We start from the raw sequence: 5,530 nt of genomic DNA on the forward strand, positions 1-5,530 counted from the left end.
CAGTGAGAGACTTTATTTTCTTGGGCTCCAAAATCACTGCAGATGCTGACTGCAGCCATGAAATTAAAAGACGTTTACTCCTTGGAAGGAAAGTTATGACCAACCTAGACAGCATATTAAAAATCAAAGACATTATTTTGCCAATAAAGGTCAGTCTAGTCAAGGCTATGGTTTTTCCAGTAGTCACGTATGGATGTGAGATTTGGACTATGAAAGAAAGCTGAGAGCTGAAGAATTGATGCTTTTGAACTGAGGTGTTGGAGAAGACTCTTCAGAGTCCCTTGGACTGCAAGGAGATCCAATCAGTCAATCCTAAAGGAGATCAGTCCTGAATATTCATTGGAAGAACAAATACTGAAGCTGAACCCCAATATTTTGGCCACTTGATGCAAAGAACTGACTCATTTGAAGAGACTCCGATGCTGGGAAAGATTAAAGACAGGAGGAGAAGAGGGTGACAGAGGATGAGATGGTTGGATGGTATCACTGACTCAATGGACATGAGTTTGTGTAAACTCTAGGAGTTGGTGATGGACAAGGAGGCCTGGCATGCTGCAGTCCATGGGGTCACAAAGAGTTGGACATGACTGAGCGACTGAAGTGAACTGAACTGATGCCAGGAGGTAGTATATATCATTCTGCTCACTTTGCATTGTTTTAGAACTCACATGACCTCATGAAGCTATAAGAAAAACTGGAAAAATATATGATATCTGAGTAAGAGGGAAAACAATAATGGATCTTTGTGAACATAATAATCTCTGCCACAACTTTTTCTGTGTTTTCCATTCCCCATGCTCAGCTTAGGAATATTTGCATCACTTCTTGTTCTCATCACATTATTAGTACACTACATATCATATAGATCTTTTTCAACTAATGATAGGATTCAGTTCAGTTCAGTTCAGTTGCTCAGTCATGTCCAATTCTTTGCTACCCCATGCACTGCAACACACCAGGGTTCCTTGTCCATCACCAACTCCCGGCACTTGCTCAAATTCATTTCATTGAGTCAGTGATGTCATCCAACCGTCTTGTCGTCTGTGGTCCCCTTCTCCTCCTGCATTCATTCTTTCCCAGCATCAGGGTCTTTTCCAAAGAGTCAGCTCTTCACATCAGATGGCCAAAGTATTGGAACTTCAGCTTCAGCATCAGTCCTTACAATGAACATTCAGGGTTGATTTCTTTTAGGATTGACTGGTTTAATCTCCTTGCAGTCCAAGGGACTCTCAAGAGTCCTCCCCAACACCAAAATTCAAAAGCATCAATTTTCCAGTGCTAAGCCTTCTTTATGGTCTAAGTCTCACATCCACACATGACTACTGGAAATTTATCATTCAAATTTATGATTCTGAAAGAGCCAGTCCAAGAATCTCCAAGCACACCAACAAACCCATCTTAGAGAATCTCTGTGATAACTCAGTCTTAAGTCAGAAATATAAACATAAAAACTAGTGGGCCGTAAAAATCTGAAGAAGCAAGTTTACTGCAATCAGCCTCAGAAGAGTAAATATTTTCTCAGTTCAGTTCAAGCAATTTTACATTTAACTATGTTTGATTTCCCATTTTGAAAAGTAATTGTAATCATTTGTCTAACCTGCTTTGCTGCATAATAGTGTATTTTAAAGTGGTTTGCTATATTTGACTAGTTTTGCCAAGAACAAATTTCTGATTTGTGGTAGATATGTAGTAAAGGCAAAACCCAGACTTGGCTTTCAGAAGCTGCAGTGAAGCTCCCATTCCTCTATATTTGGAGAAACTTAAAAAAGACAAATTACTCCATAGCATCTGAAAGGCTGTTTTCTGAGTGCTGTATAGTCCTTATTTTCAAAGATATGGATCATTTATGTTTTTTCTGGAAAACTTGACCAGGTTATCTCTATTTGGGTGCCAATCACTGACTCTTTACTGTCATGACTTATTAACCCTAATATCAGTTTTAAATGTCACATTAGACCTTGATGATAATACGTGTTATTCTTTCGAAGCAGTTCAATCTGTTTCAAAGTTATTACAAGGACACAGTTTTCACTGGATTTTCACTATGTCTCTCTTATATGACAAATGTGTGTTTTACTTCCTTGTATGTATTCATCATCCCTATCTTTCATTGTTTTAGGTGTAACAATGATAGATTACTCAGTGTCATAGAAACTGAGTTTATTTTCTTCAGAAATAAGACTAGAACTTTTCAACCTTTTAGTTTTCTTCTTTAAAAATCAACATCTTCTTTCTCAGAAATACTGAAGCTTGGCAGCCATGCCTTTTCATGTTCATCTAAGAAACTTGAAAGGAAAGCAATTTCCTCCATTTGGTCAAATTCCTGGATCCCCAAGGGATGAACAGGGCTCAGCCTTGAACTCTTATAGTATAGACTGTGTTAGCAACACATTGGTATCCAGCAGATTTAATCTCAGAAATATTTTCACATTTTTGTTTATATTTTATCTTGGTACATGGGCAAATGTTTTCTTTTTTTTTTCTTGGCTTTTTCTCTGAATTTTCATAAATCTATGTTTGAAAAGAGTTGAGAAAAATATACAATACAATTTAATTAAAAACAATGGAGTGTTGCAGAATTTTATCATCCCTAATTGGCTTCACTTGCTTACATCTACAGCAAGACCTGGTTAGCATATTATTTCAAGATGGCTCATTTTCTCTGTTTGTGTCATCACATACCAGCTAGCATTATGTAGTAGATGTAAAATTAAATATGTTTCTAAACTCAGTTGTGGATGAAAGATAGTCTTATTTTAGGCAGCAGTCAAGAAATTCTGTTGGCTTTATTGAGAACTGACAACAGAGTTTCCATACTATATAAGAAATGTTTAGCAAGGATATTTCTTAGCCTCAAGGGTTCTGGGGTGAGGAGGTTCTGTACATTTCAGTGACATAGTGGCTACAGGATATAGTTTAAAGGACACTGAGTCAGCAGGGCTGGGTGGCAATGCTGAGATTCTGTCTCAACTCCTTGATCTTAGATTTCAATTATGACCTGGGGAGGCGGGACTATATTGCTATTGAGAGCACTTTCTGCCTCTACAATCATTCAATTTATAATAGACCCTTGAAATGTGTCATATTTTTTTTTTTTTTTTTTTTTTTTTGGCTGCCTCATGTGCAGCACGTGGGATCCTAGCTCCCCAGGCAGGGGTTAAACCCACACCTCTAGCACTGGAGCCACAAAATATGTCATTTGTGAAGTTGGATATTTCTCAGTCCAGTTCTAAATTATGACAAATGCTTTAAATTATTTAATTTACAGAATCACTGGGTGACCCATCTATTCACTATTACATATCTGATCTGCCCAAATTCACCAGGTATTTTCTGGTAAAGGAACTCAGCTTTTCTAAACAGCCTGAGCACTAAGGTTGATGAGACTTCCCTTCCCTGTATAGGCAATTGACACCATTGGGTACCTTTGATTTTCTATTCTGACTTGACTGCATCCTAATGTTTCTGTCAGCCTGCTAAGCACCCTGGGTTTCTATCTTCTTAAAGATCTATCCTAGATATTAGAAACATTTTTCCTAAACCATGTGGCTTACTCTTTTATTAAGGATAATCCCTGGGGCATAAACATGTACATACGCACATCCCCTCTGATCTGTCTCTGTAATTTCCATTCCCCCATTCTATCATTGCTAGCCCCATCTTTTGAGCCTTTAAACTTTTCCTAATCCATTTTCTGTCTTTTGGAAAATCATGCAGTCATTTTCTGGGTGCTTATTTCATTCTTGAAACACATTCTGAAATATTTTGCTAGTTTATTCCAAAAAGGAGAATGTAACTAATTTCATTGAAAGTTGTTGTCTCCTTTTTTTTCTCCCTCTTTTACCCTACCTCTAGCTTTCCCCTATTAAACCAGATCCCCTTTCAACTGCTGAAAGATCCCCTTTCAACTGCTCTTCCTCTCTCCCTTCCATGTAATTTTTCAGAAACAAATGTGACAGAAAGTTCTCATGTGTTAACTGACAACTGTGATTAATTGATAGTGACTAATCATCAAGATGCCAGCAAATTTGTAAAACTCAGCAGTGGCCACAGGACTGGAAAAGGTCAGTTTTCATTCCAATCCCAAAGAAAGGCAATGCCGAAGAATGCTCAAACTACCACACAATTGCACTCATCTCACACGCTAGTAAAGTAATGCTCAAAATTCTCCAGGCCAGGCTTCAGCAATATGTGAACCGTGAACTTCCTGATGTTCAAGCTGGTTTTAGAAAAGGCAGAGGAACCAGAGACCAAATTGCCAACATCCGCTGGATCATGGAAAAAGCAAGAGAGTTCCAGAAAAACATCTATTTCTGCTTTATTGACTATGCCAAAGCCTTTGACTGTGTGGATCACAATCGACTGTGGAAAATTCTGAAAGAGATGGGAATACCAGACCACCTGACCTGCCTCTTGAGAAACCTATATGCAAGTCAGGAAGCAACAGTTAGGACTGGACATGGAACAACAGACTGGCTCCAAATAGGAAAAGGAGTACGTCAAGGCTGTATATTGTCACCCTGCTTATTGAACTTATATGCAGAGTACATCATGAGAAGCGCTGGGCTGGAAGAAGCACAAGCTGGAATCAAGATTGCCGGGAGAAATATCAATAACCTCAGACATGCAGATGACACCACCCTTATGGCAGAAAGTGAAGAGGAACTCAAAAGCCTCTTGATGAAGGTGAAAGAGGAGAGTGAAAAAGTTGGCTTAAAACTCAACATTCAGAAAACGAAGATCATGGCATCTGGTCCCATCACTTCATGGGAAATAGATGGGGAAACAGTGGAAACAGTGTCAGACTTTATTTTTCTGGGCTCCAAAATCACTGCAGATGGTGACTGCAGCCATGAAATTAAAAGACACTTACTCCTTGGGAGAAAATTTATGACCAACCTAGATAGCATATTGAAAGCAGAGACATTACTTTGCCAACAAAGGTCTGCCTAGTCAAGACTATGATTTTTCCAGTGGTCATGTATGGATGTGAGAGTTGGACTGTGAAGAAAGCTGAGGGAGGGCTGAAGAATTGATGCTTTTGAACTGTGGTGTTGGAGAAGACTCTTGCGAGTCCCTTGGACTGCAAGGAGATCCAAGCAGTCCATTCTGAAGGAGATCAGCCCTGGGATTTCTTTGGAAGGAATGATGCTAAAGCCGAAACTCCAGTACTTTGGCCACCTTATGTGAAGAGTTGACTCATTGGAAAAGACTCTGATGCTGGGAGGGATTGGGGGCAGGAAGAGAAGGGGACAACAGAGGATGAGATGGCTGGATGGACGTGAGTCTCAGTGAACTCTGGGAGTTGGTGATGGACAGGGAGGCCTGGCGTGCTGCGATTCATGGGGTCGCAAAGAGTCAGACATGACTGAGCGACTGAACCGAACTGAACTGAACTGAACCATCAAGAGAAGTGTGTGAAGAAAGATGAAAAGGCTGCATCCATGTTTTTTGGGAAGGAGTTCTAAGGTCAGTATAAGTAAAGTTTGCTGTGGGCACGTGGCAACTAAATGAAGGAAAAGAGACATGC

This window comes from Bison bison, unplaced genomic scaffold (genome assembly GCF_000754665.1).
Source record: "Bison bison bison isolate TAMUID 2011002044 unplaced genomic scaffold, Bison_UMD1.0 scf7180017864207, whole genome shotgun sequence".
Classification (NCBI taxonomy): domain Eukaryota; kingdom Metazoa; phylum Chordata; class Mammalia; order Artiodactyla; family Bovidae; genus Bison; species Bison bison.